We start from the raw sequence: 21,518 nt of genomic DNA on the forward strand, positions 1-21,518 counted from the left end.
TGCTGTGGGAAGGGGGAGACTCTCCCTGCCCGGGGAGCCTCACTGACTGACTGACTGACTGATTACTCCCGGACGTCCCCCGTTACCTGTTGGGAGCCGCGGCCCTCGCTCGGGGTTTAAACCCGAATCTCCATCTCCACACAAGCCCCGCCGCCCCCGCACCCGCCCCCGACCCCCGAGCCGCCCGCACTCCCACACCGCCGCCCCCTGCAGCCCGTCCGCCGCACGACAACCCGCCCGCACTCCTACACCGCCCCCTGCAGCCCGCCCGCCGCACGACACCCCTCTCGCACTCTCACACCGCCGCCCCCTGCAGCCCAGCGGCATCACTGCTCCCCGCCCGCACTCCAACACCGCCCCTGGAGCCTGTCCACCGCATTGCAGCCGCCTACACTCCGCGGTACCGCCCCCTGGAGCTGGGAGGCCGGAGCAGCAGGCTTCAGGAGCAAGAGGCTGGAAGAATGAACAAAGAATCCTACATTCCCATCCACTCCCTACACACTTGGGGTACAAGGGACAGAGGCCAATTAACCTACAAACCTGTACGGTTTTGGAGTGTGGGTGGAAACCAGAGCACCCAGAGAAAACCCACGCGGTCACAGGAAAAATGTGTGGACTCCACACAGACAGCACCCATAGACAGGATTGAACCCTGGTCTCTGGCGCTATGAGGCAGCAACTCTGCTGCTGCGCCACTCTGCTGCCCAGTTCAACTGTTGCAGAGAGTTGCCGAGGTTGATGTGGATGAGAAATACATCCAAACAATTTGCTCTCGAAAATATAATTGATTCTCCATGATTAATCCCACTTCCTTAGAGAATTGAAATTTCAAAAAAAAATACAGCTATATTACCATGCTATATTACACACAATTATATGTCATTCCTTGGTTGAATGCTGCAATGTGCAAATTATGTGAGATCTGTAACACGATGTGTACAGGAGGGTTCTGTGACCCAACATGTATTTTCTAAGGTATTTATTCACAAAATGCTGGAGTAACTCAGCAGGTCAGGCAGTATCTCGGGAGAGAAGGAATGGGTGACGTTTCGGGTCGAGACCCTTCTTCAGACTGTATTTTCTAATTTCTATCTAGCATAGTTCATCTGGTTAAACACAACCTATGGCAATGCCTCTGTAAAGGATAGATTTTCAATATGGCAAAAAGGCAGTGCAATGAAAAGAAAATTAATTTCAATTAAAACACAGGATATTTTCATAGGTTATGAAACTTTACAGCTTAAAGCCAACTACTTGAATTTAACTTGAGAATTTGTACACAAATAGTGAGAAGGGTAACAAACTATCATTATTCCAACAATACCTTGTCCCTAAAGATCAGTTTGATGTAGAAACACCCGCAGATGCAGGTTTACGCAAAAGGACACAGAGCGCTGGAGTAACTCAGTGGGTCAGGCAGCATCTGTGGAGAACATGGATAGGTGAAATTTTACAGAGCGCTGGAGTAACTCAGGCAGCATTTCTGGAGAACAAGGGTAGGTGACGTTTCGGGTTGGAACCCTACCTCTGACTTTGTTTTCAGTTTTGATGCACACCATGTTAAACTGAATTAGAGAGACACAAAGAACTGCAGATGCTGGTTTACAAAAAAAAAGATAACATGGATAGGCAACGTTTTTGGTGTCAGGACATTTTCTTAGGACGCTGAAGAAGGGTCCCAACATGAAACGTCATCTCTCCTTGATCTCCAGAGACGTTGCCTGACCCGTTGAGTTACTCCAGCACTTTATTTATTTTGAAAAAATCTGAATTACCACTGATTACCAGCAGATGGGGACTGTCCCCATACGATACGATAGAACTTTATTTATCCCAGGAGGGAAATTGATCTGTCAACAGTCATAAAACACAAAATACATGAAACATCTAATTAAAGTGATGAGTCGAAAGGATTGGGGATGTGCAAAGATTGGGCAGGGGGGGATGGGGAGGGGAGTCAGTCCTAGTCCACCCCATGACAGAAGGGGGAGGAGTTGTACAGTTTGATAGCCACAAGGAAGAAGGCTCTCCTGTGGCGTTCTGTGCTGCATCTTGGTGGAACCAGTCTGTTGCTGAAGGTGTTCCTCAGGTTGACCAGTGTGTCATGGACGGTGTGAGCTGTATTGTCCTGGATGCTCTGCAGTTTGAGGAGCATCCTCCCCTCCAAGACCACCTCCCATGATCCCAACTCTGCCCCCAGGACGGACCCAGCCTTCCTGGTGAGTTTGTTGATCCTATTGTTGCCCGCGGCCTTCGCCCTGCTGCCCCAGCACACAGCAGCGAAGAAGATGGCACTGGCTACCACCGATTGGTAGAACATCTGTAGCATCTTACTGCAGATGTTGAAGGAGCGGAGCCTTCTCAAAAAGTACAGCCGGCTCTGTCCCTTCTTGTACAGGGCCTCAGCATTCCTGGACCAGTCCAGTTTACTGGCCGGGTACACTCCAAGATATTTGTACTCCTTGGTAAACTGCACATCCACACCATTGATGGAGACAGGGGTGTTCCTCTCCTCTGAAAGTCCACCACTAATTCCTTAGTCTTGTCGGTGTTGACCTGCAGGTGATTAAGCCCACACCACTCAACAAAGTCGTTGACTACACCTCTGTATTCAGCTTCCCTCCCCTCATTGATGCAGCCCACATCTGAAAACGTCTGCAGGTGGCTGGAGGCGGAGTTATATCTGAGGTCCAAGGTGTAGATGGTGAACAGAAAGGGAGAGAGGACCGTCCCCTGTGGGGCCCCTGTGTTGCTCATCACCATGTCCGAGACACAGTTCTGTAGCCTGACATATTGTGGTCGTCCAATCAGGTAGTTGGTGATCCGTCCACCCGCATCTTTGTCAGTTTTCTCCCTAACAGCGCGGGCCGGATGGTGTTAAAAGCACTGGAGAAGTAAAAAAACATGACTCTCACAATGCTTCCCAGCTTATCCAGGTGAGCAGAGGAATGATGGAGCAGGCGGATGGTGGCGTCCTCAACCCCCATCGTTGTTTGGTACGTGACTGCAGGGGGTCCAGGTAGGGTTTAACCAGGGGTCGCAGGTGAGTGAGCACCTGCCTCTTCAGGGACTTCATGATGTGTGAGGTCAGCACCACCGGTCTGTAGTTATTGGAGGAGCTGGGACGCATTTCTTTGGTACAGGAACCAGGCAGGATGTCTTCCACATCACAGGAACCCTCTCCAGCTCAGGCTCAGGTTGAAGATATGCTGGAGTACTTTGCACTATTGGCTGGCACAAGCCTCGAGTACCCAGGGGCTGACACCATCGGGACCCGTGCCTTTGCCTGGGCGGAGTCTGCTCAGCTCCTTCTTCACCTACTCAGCCTTGATGGTCAGGGGTAACAAAGAAAAGGCAGAGGAAGTGGACCAGGGGGATTGAGGGGGAGAGTCTGTCGGGGAGCAGGGGGGAGGGTGGGCAGAGGCCCCACCATCAAATCTGTTAAAAAACAGGTTAAGCTCATTGGCCAAGTCCTGATTGTTTTCCCTCCCCAGGAAGCGTCATCTTGTAGCCTGTAATGCTCTTCATCCCGCTCCACACACCCCTCGTGTTGTTCTGCTGAAGTTTCAGATCCAGCTTCCTCCTGTAGTCGTCCTTGCCCTGTGTTAGTCTCACCTTCAGGTCCTTCTGTACCCATTTCACCATTCCTGAAGGCCCTCCGCTTCTGGTTGAGAAGGGCCTTTATGTCACTGGTGACCCAGGGCTTGTTGTTGGTGAAACAGTATACCTTCTCCACAGGAACAACGTTATCCACTCAGAACTTTATGCAGCTGGTAACAAGTCCATCAATGTCCTCTCCATGGGGACTACAGAGTGCGTCCCGGTCTGTGACCTCAAAACAGCCCTGTAGAGCGTCACAGCCTCCTGTGACCACCACCTCCTCATTGACCTTGTGGTCACAGGCAGCCTCCAAATAATCTTCATTCATTTTTCATCCTACTGGAAATTGCAGTTCCACTCTACTTCTACTCTATATATCTAGCAGATGGTACAATTTCTTTTTTGTACAGATGGAGATGAGGTCTCAGTGGATTATTATGGAAAAATACATCCTCACAACAGAGGGAAAAGAGGGACCACTTCCCTGATTTGTTTTGGCACAATGGATGGATTGTTCCCAGGTGAAACCAGTCATTCATCATTTTACTCAGGGAAAACTATTGCATAGAATTCCCCTGTGAACATGTGTGAATACCTGTATAACTTTACTGAGCTATACTGAGCTACTCTGAGGTTATCTGTTCCTTACATTAAAGAGCATAGAAAAGTAACTATATTTAAGAACGAACAAATAATTGTTCGACAATATCTATTCCACTATCACTTACATGAAAATGCAAAACCAGATTAGGTATTTTCCACATCGTAACCTGATCTAACAGAAGAATTTTTTCCTGAACTTTCATTCAGTGCTCTGCTAGATTGTAGTTCAAAGAACAAAGCAGAACAGAACTATACTTGAGCAAAAATCACAGAGTGCTGGAGTAACTCAGCGGGTCAGGCAGCATCTCTGGAGAAGATGGATAGGTGACGTTTCACAGAGTGCTGGGGTATCTCAGCGGGTCAGGCAGCATCTCTGGAGAACATGGATAGGTGACGTTTCAGGTCGGGGCCCTTCTTCACGCAGTACTTGACATTCGAGGGTACAAGCAAAGAACTGCAGATGCAATTTTATGAAAAAAGACACAAAGTGCTGGAGTAACTCAGAGGGTCAGCCAGCATCTCTGGAGAACATGAATGAGAACATGTTCTCCAAAGATACTGCCTGACCCATTGAGTTACTCCAGCACTTTGTGTATTTTTTGTACTTGACTTCGACATGCTATTCTCCATGAGACAGATTTTGCAAGCATCACAATGGCAAAATAGGATGGAAATAAACTGACTCTTCTATGCATGATTTGATCTTTATTTTCAAAGCCTTGGTGTGACAGCCATCATTAAAGTTCACAGATGAGAGGGACTCAGGCTAAGCAAACAGAAAATGAATATAATATGCAGGTTTTTCTTCCTGATATAGGACATTGAGTTGCTAAACGAAATGTTAATTCATTAGTGTATGTACCATTACAAGTTCTCTTTAGTTTTAACACTTTTTAAAAGTACAGAGCAAGTCAGGTTGCATCCACAGCCTCCGGCACCTCTGTTACATTCCAGATTCCCAGCATCTGCTGTGGTTAAAGTTGTTCCAAGCATGGATGTGGATACTGGCTTCCTCAGGGTGATGAAAGCTGCAGAAACATTCCTTCCACTACTTTGACTGAGATCTGATAACACATCATCAGTGCAGCAAACAGACCCGGACGCATCATTGTTGGCTGAACTACTTGTTGAAGTTAGTTGAGTCTTTGGAGACCTGAAGCATTGATCTCTGTAGAATACACGCACTGACAAACCTCTGCTAAATCATCTTGTACGTCGGTTAACTCTGAGATTAAAAGCAAAGAACTAAATGTTTAATTACTTGAGCAATTAAGGATAGTGCTAAATCGATCAGGCATTAGATATAGTTGTTGGTCTGCTTAAAGTGATCTACTGTTCAGTCAAGAGACAAGGGAAAACATTCTATTGTTTTTCTTTATTTTGCCAATATTTATATGGTTACCTTATCACTTGATTTGGGATTTATTCTTACAAGACGTTGGAATTACATATTTGTTGCTGGCGGCACAGTGGCGCAGCGGTAGAGTCGTTGCCTCACAGCGCCAGAGAGCCGGGTTCAACCCTGGCTATGGGTGCTGCCTGTACGGAGTTTGCACCTTTTATCCGTGACTGTGTGGGTTTCCTCCAGGTGCTCCGGTTTCTTCCCACACTCCAAAGACGTACAGGTTTGTAGGTTAATTGGATTCGGTAAAATTAGTCTCTAGTGTGTAGGATAGTGCTAGTGTTCGGGCGATCACTGGTCGGCGTGGACTCGGTGGGCAAAAGGGCCTGTTTCCACGCTGTATCTCTAAAGTCTAAAGTAAAGTCTAAATAACCCTGCATATTTTGGTAATCTGAATACTATAACTACTTAATCATTAACTATTTAACTGGACTATAATTCAAGAACTGCTTTACATTCATAAATGCTCTTAAGTAATTTTCATCTTTTGTAAAGTCCCAAAGGAGTAGATTTGTCATAAGCCAGAATGAAAGGTAATATTTCAACAGTGTTAGGTTTTTGCAACAATGCCAACTGTAAAGTAACCTGCCTTTGCTGATGTTTCCCCATGGGTCTATCCTGACATGGAAAGCTATGCATTCTCTTTTACCTGGTAAAGTCATTTCAGGCAAAACATGTGATCATTTATTTTAAATGCTTGGTGGTAGAGTTGTTGCCTCACAGCGCCAGAGATCCTGACTACGGGTGCTGTCTGTAAGGAGTTTGTACCTTCTCCCCGTGACCTGCGTGGGCTTCCTCCGAGATCTTCGGTTTCCTCCACCACTCCAAAGAACTACAGGTTTGTAAGTTAATTGGCTTGTTATAAATGTAAAATTGTCCCGCGTGTGTGCGGAATAGTGTTGGTGTGCGGGGATCGTTGGTCGGCACCAGCTGGGTGGGCTGAAGGGCCTGTTGCTGTGCTGTACGACTCTATGACTCTAAAAAATAGAATTTAATATGCTTTAATACTCACGTAGCAAATAAAAGTAACATGTTTATTTATTGCTACTATCCCAGCACAATTGAATCCCTTAGCCACTTTAAAGAGCTTTCTGATCCTTCAGATTTGAGTGTAGGAGCAAGTTGTACAGGGACCTGGTGAGACCACACCTGGAGTATTGTGTGCAGTTTTGGTCTCCTAATTTGAGGAATGACGTTCTTGCTATTGAGGGAAGGGGTGCTTGGTGGCTGAGCTAAACCAGACCATGATGGAGACGGTGAGGACGGACTCAATGATAGCAGTATAGAATTGGACCATCATTGCCTGTGGCAGATTGTGTTTCGTCAGTTGCCACAGGAAGTACATCCTCTTTTGGGCCTTTTTGTCTGTGGAGAAGTTATTGATGAATGCAGGTGTCAAAGGTTATGAGGAGAAGGATGGGGTGGAGAGGGAAAAATAGATCAGCCATGATCGAATGGCGGAGCAGAATCGATGGGCTGAATGGTCTCATTCTGCTCCTATGTCTTATGATCATATCAATATTCCCACTATTTGCCTCACAGAAGAAGATGTGATGGTAACAAACTATTTTATGCCTTCCAAGGGCTGAGGATCGGTAGTTGGTTAATCTGCTTCCTCAAATATATATTCTATGACCTGATCTATGCATCTAGAATTCTGCTTTTGCAGTAATGGCGTGATATAACTTATGAAAATGGTGGACATCCCAATACAATGAAATATGTAACATCAAGCCGGTAAAATATATAATACAATATAAATGCCCTTACAATATAATTACAGCACCTAGTCTGAGATATACCGAGTTAGTAATGGGAGGACGATATATTCTCCAGTAAATAGAATTGTTAAATAATTGTATGGGAAGGGACTGCAGATGCTGGTTTACACCCAAGATAGACACAAAATACTGGGGTAACTCAGTGGAACAGGCAGCGTCTCTGGAGAGCAGGAATGGGTGATGTTTCAGGTTGAGACTCTTCTTCAGACTGAAGAGGGATTACGACCCGAAACATCACCCATTCCTGCTCTCCAGAGACGCTGCCTGACCCACTGAGTTACTCCAGCGTTTTGTGGTAAATAATTGTAGTTGAGTAAGTTGTTGTAGCAAACTACAGCCACAAGGTGGTGCTACATGTATAAAGCACTAACTATTCCACATGTTCATTAACCAAATGTGCATTGCTCTCACAGATGATTAGACTGCAGCCTGCGATATGCACTTCAGCTTGAACGGGATGAGATGGTTGAGGGCTTCCTGCTCCTTGGTGTCCAAAATACCAAGAGTCACGTGTGTTTTATTGTTGTGTGTCCCATATGACATTCTTACTTGCAGCAGCACAACAGAATATGTAAACAAGTACACTGCAAACAATATCATAAATGAGAAAAACAAAGTTCATTGTGTGTAAACACACACACACGCACACGCACATATGTACACATAAAAAACAAACAAACAATAATAGTGCAATTATAACAATAATAGTTTATGTAATTCAGAGCTTATTTGAGGTTGTAGTGTTTAATAGCCTAATAGCTATAGGGAAGAAGCTGTTCCTGAACGGGAACTGACGTTACAGTTTTCAGGCTCCTGTACCTTCTTCCCGATGGCAAGGGTGAAATGAGTGTGTGGCCAGGGTGGTGTAGGTCTCTGATGATGCTGACCAACCATCTATCATGGACCAACCACATTGGTGCGACAGCCAAGGAGGCACACCTACACCTCTACTTCCTGAGGAGACTGAGGACATTCAGCATGTTTCCAGTGACTCTTGCCAACTTCCACAGCGGCACCATAGAATGCATACTGGCAGGTTGCATCACAGCTTGGCTTGGGAATAGCTCTGCCTAAAGACCACGAGAGATTGCAGAGAGTTGTAGATGTAGCCCAGTCCACCACACACCACATTCCCTACCATTGTAGATGTAGCCCAGTCCATCTCACTGACCACACTCCCCACCATTGTAGATGTAGTCCAGTCCATCACACAGACCACACTCCCCTCCATCAGTTCCATGTGCATTTCACACTATTTCAGAAAAGCAGCCGACATAATCAAAGACTTGTCCCATCCCGGTCATTCCTTCATTTCCCTGGAGCAGAAGGAATATACAGAAGCTTGAAAGCGCGCACCACCAGACTCAGGAACAGCTTCTTCCCCTCTGTTATCAGGCTTCTGAATGGTCCTTCCATAAGCTAGTGTACTGTCCCATTCGCCTCTACCCCATTGCGGACATTGGACTTTGTCTCTGGAACTGGTGCGCTACAATGCTGAGAACTATATTCTGCACTCGGTATCTTCCCCTTTGCTCCACCTATTGTACGTGAGTTTGAACTGGTTGTATCTATGTATGGTATATGTGATCTGATTGGATAGTATGCAAAACAAAGCTTTTCACTCTACCTCAGGACACGTGACAATATTAAACCTAAACCCAAAGAAACATTTATGAGTTTATGAATTCAATACTTTAGGAACAAAAACAAGAAACAAACTGTGCAAAGAGTCTTTGGCCTGAAACGTTAACTTTGTTTCTCTTTCCACAGATGCTGCCTGACCTGCTGTGTTTTTCCAACATTTAAATTTTTTTAGATTTCCAGCATCTGCTAACTTTCTTATTTTTAAACCTCTTCAGGATTGAATCTTTTCCGTCAGAGTAATTCAAAGTCAGAATGTAACGATTCTCATGATTATTTTTAAACTAAAATATTTGATCTCTCCACCGTGGTAATTTAACTAAGGCGTTCTGCCGAGCTGCTCCCGATATTAAAGAGCCTTTGCTGAGTCTGCTGGTTATTTAGTCTATGTCAACATCTGCAACAGGAGTGCTAATACCTCTGGTCTCCGAGCCACAACACCGGCCAACAAAGACACCCGAAGGAATTAAACTATTTAACTCATAGACTCATAGGATACTACAGCAGGGAAACATGCCCTTCAGCCGAACATGCCCACTCTGATCAAGATGCCCCATCTATGCGAGTCCCATCTGCCCGCGTTTGGCCCACATCCCTCTAAATGCTGTCCTATCCATGTACCTGATAATGTTGTTATTCTACCTGCCACAACTACCTCCTCTGGCAGCTCATTCCATATACCCACCACCCTCTGGGAAAAAGTTGCCCCTCAGGTTCCTATTAAATCTTTCCCCTCTCACTTTAAACCTCTTTCTTCTGGTTCTTGATTCCCCTACTCAGGGTAAAAGATTGTGCATTCACCTTATCTATTCCCCTCATGATCTTATACACCTCTCTAAGATCACTCCTCATCCTCCTCCAGGGAACAGTCCTAGCCTGCCCCACGTCTCCCTATAGCTCAGCCCCTCGAGTCCTGGCAACATCCTCATACATCTTCTCTGCACTCTTTTCAGTTTTATGACATCCTTCCTACTACAGGGTGATCTAAACGGAACACAATAAAGTACTCTAGGTACGGCCTCACCAACGTCTTGTAAAACTGTGACATAACATCCCAACTTCTATACTCAATACCTTGACCGATGAATACCAATGTACCGAACGCCTTCTTGACCATCCTATCTACCAGCGATGCCCTTTTCAGGGAACTATGTACCTGTCTTCATTAAAACCAATTCTCCTTGTATATAAAGGCTCTTTGCTGATTACTGACTAGAATATTACATTGGAGGAGAAATATTCTTTGACCCGATATATCTCTCTCAACATCTAAAACTCATGCAAAGTTAGTATCCTGAGAGTAATGGGTATTGTACTAACTCGGAGTACGCAGAGGGTTTTTAATGCTATCAGGGGTGGCACGGTGGCCAGGGCCGTCTTAACGCATGGGCCTGGTGGGCACTTGCCCGGGGGCCCCATGCTGATCTGTGTATGTTAAGTGACTTGCAATAAATAAATACTACTTTAAAAATGTAGGTTCAATAAGTGCTTTTTTCGCAACATTTTCAGTGCTTCTCACAGCGATCTGTAAGTGCTTTTCGCAACAATGTAGCACCCTAAGTCCATCGCTAAGTGCTTTTCGGTAAGTGCTTTACGCCGGCACGACAGGGGGGGGCTGGTAGGGAAAGGGGGGTGGGGGAGAGTAACGGTGGGGGCCCCAGTACACTGCTTTGCCCGGGGGCCCATAATGCTGTAAAAACGGCCCTGACGGTGGCGCAGCGATAGAGTTGCAGCCTCACAGCGCCAGAGACTTAGGTTCAATCCCGACTAAGGGTGCTGTCGGTACGGTGTTAATACGTTCTCCCTGTGACCTGCGTGGGTTTTCTTCAGGATCTCTGGTTTCCTCACACACTCCAAAGACATACAGATTTTGGCTTGGTATAATTGTAAATTTTCCCTAGTGTGTGTAGGATAGTGTTAGTGTGTGGGGATCGCTGGTCGGTGCGGACTCGGTGGGCCGAAAGGTCTGTTTCCACACTGTATCTCTAAACTAAAAAACTAGACATTACATCAAGCAATATGTAAGATATAACATGGTGTAAAACAGGCATACGATCCACTGCTGAGGTCCATTGCTGCCAACAGTTGAAATTTCAGACCCTGCTACCGCAGAGGATTAGATATTTGAAATATTAATGTTGAGCTGCACACAGCTGATCATGGCTTTACTTCTTGAGACAACCAATTTGACGTGTCGAAAGTAGGTTTCAGATGGGGCAGCTCAGCCTTCATCTGGCAGATGTTTAAATCTCAAAAATAAACTTTATTCAGAATAAAAAACATATATGCCGTTGACTGCAGTTCTGCCTCCAACTGGAAAAGTAGCCAACATAATCAAAGACTTGTCCCACCCCAGTCATTCCTTCTTCTCCCTGCTCCCATCCAGCAGAAGGTACAGAAGCTTGAAAGCGAGCACCACCAGACTCAGGAATAGCATCTTCCCCTCTGTTATCAGGCTTCTGAATGGTCCTTCCATAAGCCAGGGTACTGTCCGATTCACCTCTACCCCATTGTAGACATTGGACTTTGTCTCTGGAACTGATGCTGAGAACTATATTCTGCACCCTGCATCTTCCCCTTTGCTCTACCCATTGTACTTGAGTTTGACTTGATTGTATCTATGTATGGTATATGTGATCTGTTTGATAGCTTGCAAAAACAACTCAGTACATGTGACAATAATAAACCTAAACCTGAACAGGTTCAATAGATTATCTGAAACATTTCACCAAGAAGAGATTACTTTGATTCTTGGCTGTACTTTGAATTACTATCTGATGACGAGCATAATCATTCATTTCCACAGAAGTGTCAAGGTAAAGGTTGTCTGTTAATGTTTTATGAATGTGGAGGCCTTTGTGATCCAAGGTCTTCAACTTTCATCAACTGAGAATGCTCCGGGAATGGTTTTATGGGGCACTTTGGTTTTTAAAGCACACTGTCTGATGCTGTTCACCCTCAAATGCCAAAAAATGTATGATTTACTGTAAAGCAATATTTTGCTTTGGAAAGCAATTTGTTTACTTAATTTGCTCAGAGACTGTCTTGGAATATGAGCCGTCCAAAGGGCATTTCTGTGGGACGCTGTACACTGCACAACTGTGCACTTCAGTGGAATATTCATTTTGAGATGAGTGAGGAATTTTGGCTGTGCCAACATCCAATGCAGATGCCAAGAGCCAATGTTTAGGAGGAGAACACAGAGTGCTGGAGTAACTCAGCGGGTCAGGCAGCATCTCTGGAGAACATGGATAGGTGATGTTTCGGGTCGGGACCCTTCATCAGACTATCATCTACCGATGTTCTCCAGAGATGCTGCCTGACCTGTTGAGTTCCTCCAGCACTTTACGTTCAAGGCAAGGTTCCAGCATCTGCAGTTCTTTGTGTGAATGTTTAAGACTTTGGTCAAGCTTCATTTGGAGTTTTGCATGCGATTCTGGTTACTCCATTATGGTAAAGGATGTGGAGGCTTTGGACCGAGTGTAGAGGAGATTAACCAGAATGCTGCCTGGATTAGAGGGTATTAGCTATAAGGAGAGGTTGGACAAATGTGGATCATTTTCTCTGGAATGTTGATGGCTGAGGGGAGACCTGATAGCGGTATATAAAAATATGAAAGGCATAGATAGGGTAAAGAGTCAAAATCTATTTCCAAGGGTGGAAATGGCAGAGACTAAAAGGCATAGTTTTAAGGTGAAAGGGGCAAAATGTGTGGACCAGGATTTTTACACAGGGAGGTGGGGTATCTGTATTTACCCAAATATATTTCACAAAAATGTCATTAATTATCAAAAAATAGCTGTCAAACACAAGTGAAATATATAATTCAATCAAAGGAACTTGAATCTATGCGCAAACTACACATTCACAATTTATTATTTCATTAAAAAATGAATGAGGAAATATATCAAATCAGCCCCCGCTTCTGTGTTTAGTAAACTCTTAGTAATCTCTGTGTTACTGGTCATCTGTAATGTCCTTCACAGCCTGGGCTGGTGAGGGGGGAATTCAGCCAGGATTCCTTGAGCAGTGAGCTGAGTTGTAGACCAAATGTGTGTGGACAAAATCAGTAAAGGCTGATGGGCTGTGAAGCACCTACACCCCAACAGCCCTCCATCTCCATCAACACTGTTCAATAAAATAATCCAGCCATTAGTATATTACCATTAAGTATACTCATACCATATTAGTCATGCTCATATCCCATATTAGTATATTACCATTTGTGAGAGCTTGCTGTATGGAATTTGAAATTCGACCTGAAACTGAACCATCCTACCACAACCAGAGAGCAGTCCTGAACTACTATCCAACTTACTTGGATACCCTCGGACTATCTTTGATTGGACTTTGCTGGCTTTACCTTACACTAAACGTCATTCCCTTATCGTATATCTGTACACTGTAAATGGATTGATTGTAATCATGTATTGTCTTTCTGCTGACTGGTTATCAAGCAATTGTACCTATCCATGTTCTCCAGAGATGCTGCCTGACCCGCTGAATTACTCCAGCACCCTGTGAAACGTCACCTATCCATGTTCTCCAGAGATGCTGCCTGACCCGCTGAGGTCCTCCGCACTCTGTGAAACGTCACCTATCCATGTTCTCCAGAGACACTACCTGACCTGCTGAGTTACTCCAGCACTCTGTATTTTTTGTTTAAGCAAAAGGTGACCTCAAACTGATGGCAGGTGAGACGAGCAGATCTGGCAAAGATCTGGCAGATATTTCCATGCAGCTGAGTAAAACCTAAGATTCTTTACTTCAATGAAAAATAATCCTGCAATCCAGAATATCATAACGCGTGATAATGCAAAAGAAGAATTCCTACCTGACCATATTCTTGAGTAAGTTCCATCACCAAAGCGCCTTAAAATGGGAACACACTTTCTCCTTCTCACGCATTATAGATTCCATAATAAAAATGCATGATATTTCAGTGAGTCAAAGGAAATGTGATTTATTTTAGCAGAACTTTAGTTTAAGACAGAATTTGATGATTCACATGCTAACGTAAAACGCAGTTTAAACAGGACTATTTATTTCTGTTCAAAAAGGGGATTTTTGGCCGCAGTTTCTATAAACCCTGAGACCACAACATTTTTAAGAGTGGATTTCACGGTGAAATGTCTGAAAATGTAATTTTCATCTGGGAAAGCATTAAAAAGTTGAAAATGTAGATCAACTGTTTTCAATCTCTGTGGGAGCAGTGTCGGAGGAATGTCTGAAGAAGGGTCTCGACCCGAAACGTCACCCATTCCTTCTCTTCAGAGATGCTGCCTGGCCCGTTGAGTTACTCCAGCTTTTTGTGTCTATCTTCAATGTCTGCTGGACCAGTTTATCCATGATCTGACCAAGGACAAAGATTTAAGTTGTCAATGAAATTTTGTTTATGTGCCCTCTACATTAACCAAGTTCAGACTGTGTTACCAAAGAATGATCATTCAGGATCTGAAACATTTTAGGCTTCTTTAATCAGAACAATTTGCAAATTCATCACCAATACTGCTTTTTATTCACAAAGTGCTGGAGTAACTCAGCAGGTCAGGCAGCATCTCAGGAGAGAAGGAATGCTTTAGTCTGTGCTTCACCGGGTGGCGCCATCACCACTGGCTGCCTCGCCAACAGTCTGTCTGTCCTTTATATTGTTTTTATTATTTTAGTATTATTAAAGTATGTTTTAGTGTTTCTTGCTTTGTTTTATATGGGGGTGATGGGGGGAATTGGGGAAAACTTTTTTCAATCTCTTCCTTTGATGGGGATGCGATTTTTTTCCGTATCGTATCTCCGTCCCCTCTGCGGCCTAACATCGAGGAGTTGGTGGCCTTCCCTGGAGACCGGCCCGCCGCTTCAAGCCACGGGCGCGGCACGGACTTTAACATCGTGGTGCTGCAATCCTTTGCCGACTGCAGGTGAACATAGAGGAAGATGATTGAACTTTATTACCTTCCATCACAGTGAGGAATGTGGAATCCGATGTGGTGGATATTTATGTTAAATTTTATTTTACGTGGCTGTATGTCTTGTTGCTTTTTACTTAGTATGGCTGTATGGTAACTCAAATTTCACTGTACCTTAATTGGTATATGTGACAATTAAATTGAATCTTGAATCTTTTTAACAATTATAAAATGGATGGCATCATCTTAACTTAAATTTTCAGTTGATGTATTAAATGATTCATTTTTACAAAAGTGGAAATCATACAAAAAGACCAGGTGGTAGAATTATGTCAGAGCTACACAAAATCTTGGTTAGACCATACCTAGTGTGCTGTAAGCAGTTGATGAAATATCATTATTTTGAAACATTAATTCTATTTCTTTCTTTCTATTTCTTTCTTTGCAGATATCATAAGGAATAGGAGCAGAATTAGGCCATTTGGCCCATTGTCTACTCCGCCCATTCAATCATGGCTGATCTATCTCTCCCTCCTAACCCCATTCTCCTGCCTTCTCCCCATAACCTCTGACACCGTACTAATCAAGAATCTATCTATGTCTGACTTTAAAATATCCACTGACTTGGCCTCCATAGCCTTCTGTGGCAAAGAATTTCACGGATTCACCACCCTCAGACGAAAGAAATTTTTCCTCATCTCCTTCCTAAACTGTTGAATATTTCCAGTACTTTCTGTTTTATAATCTCAGATTTCCAGCAGTTTTTGCATTTTGAACTATTTCCACTGAACCTTCAAGTCAAGTCAAGTCAAGTTTATTTGTCACATACACATACACGATGTGCAGTGAAATGAAAGTGGCAATGCCTGCGGATTGTGCACAAAAAAGAATTACAGTTACAGCATATAAATAAAGTTAATAAGTTACTATAGTGTAGACAAAAATTTTGTCTCTGGAGTTATAAAAGTTGACAGTCCTGATGGCCTGTGGGAAGAAACTCCGTCTCATCCTCTCCGTTTTCACAGCGTGACAGCGGAGGCGTTTGCCTGACCGTAGCATCTGGAACAGTCCGTTACTGGGGTGGCAGGGGTCCCTCATAATCTTGCTTGCTCTGGATCTGCACCTCCTGATGTATAGGTCCTGCAGGGGGACGAGTGTAGTTCCCATGGTGCGTTCTGCCGAACGCACTACTCTCTGCAGGGCCTTCTGAAGATTAACAGATTTGTCACTCAATATGATTTTCCAAATTTGCTTTGATATTCCAGGTGAGGCTAATCAAGTGATTACTTAAGGTGTATCATAATTGTATTGCATCTGTCTTCAATGTCTGATTTTATCAATTGTTCCACAATCTTCAAATATCTGCGTTAGAAATCTTAAAGTCTCTCTCTCTCCCTTCCTGAGGACTCTTTAAAATTACTGAAGTGATATTGAGTTGTTCCTTCAATCACCAAATTCAAATATCTGAAATATTCAATTCATTGGTGAAAAGGACATTGATTGTTTATTTTGGGTGCAAGTTCTTTGTTGGACCAGAAGATGTTGCAGATGATCGAAACGAAGAGAAGTGAGAAAGGAAACACTGCACAGCCTCACACACGAAAAGATACGGAATGACTTGTAGAAATGGAGAACTGGAAATGATTTAGATATCTGATGATACCAACATGAGATAAAAGGATCAATAGTACATTTTATTTGGAAAATAGAAATATAATTTAAGTGCAGAAGCAAAGAGATCTGGAAATATAAATACACAAATCAGTAAAAATAACACCGTTTAATAAAGCTATAAGATAAGCAAATAAAGGCATGGCGTTTATTGATACAGGGATAGATGTGCAAACTTGAGAAATTATATTAAACTCATACTCAACTTTGGTCACACCACACTGGTTTTGTTATAAGAAAAAAACAGGATAAGGACATTGGAGAGGGTGCAAGAGGATTGGCAAAAGCGATATCAGGGAGACGAGGAAATACTGATCAGGATGAATGGGCTGGCTCACCTCTCTCTTAGACAATAGACAATAGACAATAGGTGCAGGAGGAGGCCATTCGGCCCTTCGAGCCAGCACCGCCATTCAATGTGATCATGGCTGATCATTCACAATCAGTACCCCGTTCCTGCCTTCTCCCCATACCCCCTGACTCCGCTATCCTTAAGAGCTCTATCTAGCTCTCTCTTGAATGCATTCAGAGAATTGGCCTCCACTGCCCTCTGAGGCAGAGAATTCCACAGATTCACAAATCTCTGACTGAAATGGCGGAGTAGACTCAGGGTTGTCCTTTGGAATTAGGAATGGTTGCGTTAAGGAGAGGCAAGGAGTTCCACCAACCGCACTACTGTTGATTGCGTGATATTACATTCCTTCTATAAAAGATAGACACAAAATACTTAAGTAACTCAACGGGACAGGCAGCATCTCTGGAGAGAAGGAATGGGTGACTTTTTGGGTCGGGACCCTTCTTCAGACTCGACCCGAAACGTCACCCATTCCTTCTCTCCAGAGATGCTGCCTGTCCCGCTGAGTTACTCCAGCATTTTGTGTCTATCTGCGATGTAAGCCAGCATCTACAGTTCCTTTCCTTCTGTCTGCCTAAGATTACATGTAGTCCTTCCAAAATTCTCTTGACTTCAAATGCAATTATAAAGCCACCCTGCAATAACTATATCATGAACACAATTATTAATTCAAGACAATAAAAATCCAAATCTAACAAAATTATTGAGTAGGGAGTCTGCTACTATTCTTAAAAGTATATTGCAAAAAATTATATTGAAGCATTTGTGACCTTAAACTAGACTTTAGAGATACAGCGCGGGAACAGGTCCTTTGGCCCACCAAGTCCACGTTAACCAGCGATCACTCTGTAACCTAGAAACCTGTACGTCTTTGGTGTGTGGGAGAAAACTGGAGCATCGGAGAAAACCCACGCGGTCACGGGGAGAACGTGCAAACTCCGTACAGACAGCACCCGTAGTCAGGATCAAACCCCGGTCTCTGGCGCTGCAAGCCAACATGGTTACTTATGATCAGACTCCTCTTTGAGATTGTTGACTGGTGCAGCAAACTTAATTTCCAGCAGTTTATTTACTAAGCAACGACAGTGAGTCTTTGTGTTCTGTTAACATGTTTGATTTTCTCCGAAGAGATTCAGTTACTTGCAGATACATAAATTGCAGCCACCATACCAATTGCATTAATGTACCGATATTTAAGAACAAATATAAAATCAAAGACTGAAGCGGCTAGGCTTGGAAACACTGGAATTTAGAAGGATGAGAGGGGATCTTATCGAAACATATAAGATTATTAAGGGGTTGGACACGTTAGAGGCAGGAAACATGTTCCCAATGTTGGGGGAGTCCAGAACCAGGGGCCACAGTTTAAGAATAAGGGGTAGGCCATTTAGAACGGAGATGAGGAAAAACTTTTTCAGTCAGAGAGTTGTAAATCTGTGGAATTCACTGCCTCAGAAGGCAGTGGAGGCCAATTCTCTGAATGCATTCAAGAGAGAGCTAGATAGAGCTCTTAAGGATAACAGAGTCAGGGGGTATGGGGAGAAGGCAGGAACGGGGTAATGATTGAGAATGATCAGCCATCATCACATTGAATGGTGGTGCTGGCTCGAAGGGCTGAATGGCCTACTCCTGCACCTATTGTCTATTGTCTATTGAATATGTGGCGCCCGGTGGAATGTGTTTTCTAAACAGTTGCTGTCTTCAAAATGAGCCGAACAAATCCAAATCATTTTAATCTACTCCTACGATGATTGATTTGGTTCCCTAAATTAATCTGGGAATTAGTTTTCTGCTCCAATGACAAGGTAAATTTCTTTAGCCTTTCGACGTTAGCGAGGAAACAGGCCCTTTGGCCCAACGAGTCCGCGCAGACCAGTGATTACTCTGTACACTAACACTATCCTACACTGTAGGGACAATTTACAATTTACAGAAGCCAAATAACCTACAAACCTGCACGTGTTTGGAAAGTGGAAGGAAACCGGGAGAAAATCGAAGTGGTCATGGGGAGAATGTACAAACTCCGTATTGACAGCACCCATAGTCAGGATCGAACCCGAGTCTCTGGTGCTGTGAGGTAGTAACTCTACCGCTGCGCCAGCGCGCCACCCCACGACACTTCACAAGGAAAGGATTAAAAGGGTCAGAACCCTTCTTGAAAGTGATTATGATAGAGGGGGAACATCTGGGTGGCAGTTGAGGGGTGGCAAGCCTGGCAAGTGATCAGTGGATACAGGTGAGGAGCATTTACATTCTAGATAAAATTTGTAGGAAGGAACTGCAGATGCTGGTTTAAACCAAAGATAGACACAAAATGCTGGAGTAACTCAGCGGGACAGGCAGCATCTCTGGAGAGAAGGAATGCGTGACGTTTTGGGTTGAGTCTCAAGAAGGGTCTTGATTCGAAATGTCACCCATTCCTTCGCTCCGGAAATGCTGCCTGCCCCGTTGAGTTACTCCAGCATTTTGTGTCTATCTTTGGTTTGCAGATAGATAGACAAAGGCCAGCGATGAAAAGCCAAAAGGTTCTGAGATAAGGAGACAAGGAGAGAAGAGGTGTGCAAAGTAAAGGTAGAGGAAGGGATATAGATGGAAGGGGACAAGGAAAAGAGGAAGGGGGGGTGGAATGGTGGGAGAAATGTGGGTGCATCCAGGTCATAGAATCAGAGTCAGTGTGGAAAAAGGCCCTTTGGCCCAACTTGCCCACACTGACCAACATGTCCCATCTCACTAGTCCCACCTGCCTGCGTATGGCCCATATCCCTTTAAACCTGTCCTATCCATGTACCTGTCTAAATATTTCTTAAATGTTTGTGAGGGTACTGCCTCAACTACCTCCTCCGGCAGCTCGTTCCATACACCCACCACCCTTTGTATGAAAAAGTTTTTCCTACTCTGGGCAAGAGACTGTGCATCTACCCAATCCATTCCTCTCCTGATTTTATACACTTTTATAAGATCACCCTTCTTGTAGTCCATGGAATAGAGAACCAGCCTGCCCAACCTCTCCCGATGGCTCAGGCCCTCGAGTCCTGGCAACATCCTCGCAAATCTTCTCGGAACCCTTTCCAGCTTGACAACACCTTTTCTATAACATGGTGCCAAGAACTGAAAACAATACTCTAAATGCAGCCTCACCAGCCTCTTATATAACTGCAACATGACTTCTCAACTTCTATACTCATTGGGTTGCAAGCTGCCAAGCAGAATATGATTTAACGTGGTTGCCAAGACCACAATGCCACAACAGGAAGTGCTCTGCTGGCCTATGTATGTTCAGATGTACCACATCTGATGTACATACTACTGTAATTTAGTTTTTAGTTTAGAGATACAGTGCGGAAAGAGGCCCTTCGGCCCACCGAATCCGCACAGACCAGCGATCCCCGCACATTAACACTATCTTAAACACATTCGGGACAATTTACACATGCACCAAGCCAACTAAACTACAACCCTGTACGTCTTTGGAGTGTGGGAGTAAACCAAAGATCTCGAAGAAAACCCACGCAGGTCACGGGGAGAACGTACAAGCACCCATAGTCGGGATTGAACCCGGGTCTCCGGTGCTGCAAACGCTATAAGGCAGCAACTCTACCGCTGCGCCACCATGTCGCCCTGTACACCACAAGTTACCTCCTACCACTGAACGCTTGCACAGTATATGCAACTTCAACTTTCCCACCCTAAATCACCGTCTTCTTTCAATTTAGTTCAATTCATAACAACCATCGCTCAACTCAAACTCTGGGGTTGACCCAAGTCTTAGTTCAATTACATAATCGAATTCACTGGCTAAATGCTGCATATGGATGGATCTGTAAGTTACATCTATCTTTTGCGATGGGCATTTAAAATCTCTGAAGAAAACCTTGGGATATCTTTCTGATTCATGGCCATCAGTTTGCTTTCAACGAACATCTTTAAGTTATTTACAGACCATTGCTGTAACATGCTGCCTGTGAGAATGTGCAGGGCAGAGGCAACCACAGTTGTCTTTAATAACTGGAACTATAATAAACCATTGGTGTTGAAGCAACATATGATGTCCTAAAGTCTTTTCTTTTACCCTTTGTGTTCTGAATGTTTTAAAGGAATCGATCACCCGTTCACACCAGTTCCACGTTATCCCACTTTCACATCCACTCCCTACACACGAGGGGGCAATTTACAGAGGGCCAATTAACCTACAAACCTGCACACCTTTGGGATGTGGGAGGAAACCGGAGCACCCGGAGGGAACGCACACGGTCACAGGGAGAACGTGCAAACTCTGCACAGACAGCATCCATAGTCTGTCTAAAATGGAATAGTAATGAGATATGAATTATTTGAAGTCTATGACTAATAGTTGGGTTTTTTTGCCCATCTTGAACTCACAACCTAGACTGCTGGATATCCCAATGTATGCAGATAGAGCCTATCCAAAACACTCCTCAAGTACACTGTCAAGACCCTCAAACACAATTCTGCCTCTGCTTAGTCATTCGACATGTGTTTTATAATGTCGTTGGCAACACAGACCATTCCAAGATGTTTGGAACAGTTCTAGAACATTGTGA

At 44.2% G+C, this 21,518-nt stretch overlaps 1 protein-coding gene across 6 annotated transcripts in view; it reads right to left on the reverse strand.

Moving 5' to 3' along the window:
• The window catches only part of ext2 (exostosin glycosyltransferase 2), a 188,895-nt gene that overhangs the window by 106,894 nt on the left and 60,483 nt on the right, over positions 1–21,518 (reverse strand). For 3 of the 6 annotated variants that reach the window (XM_078415476.1, XM_078415472.1, XM_078415473.1), the window contains exon 1: positions 87–157. The exons of 2 other annotated variants lie outside the window; for them this stretch is intronic. The gene's annotated coding sequence lies outside the window, so the exon portion shown is untranslated. Of the gene's footprint in view, positions 1–86; positions 158–21,518 lie in introns of those variants that run through there. One more of the 6 variants, XM_078415474.1, reaches the window with a different exon arrangement.

This window comes from Rhinoraja longicauda, chromosome 18 (genome assembly GCF_053455715.1).
Source record: "Rhinoraja longicauda isolate Sanriku21f chromosome 18, sRhiLon1.1, whole genome shotgun sequence".
Classification (NCBI taxonomy): Eukaryota; Metazoa; Chordata; class Chondrichthyes; order Rajiformes; family Arhynchobatidae; genus Rhinoraja; species Rhinoraja longicauda.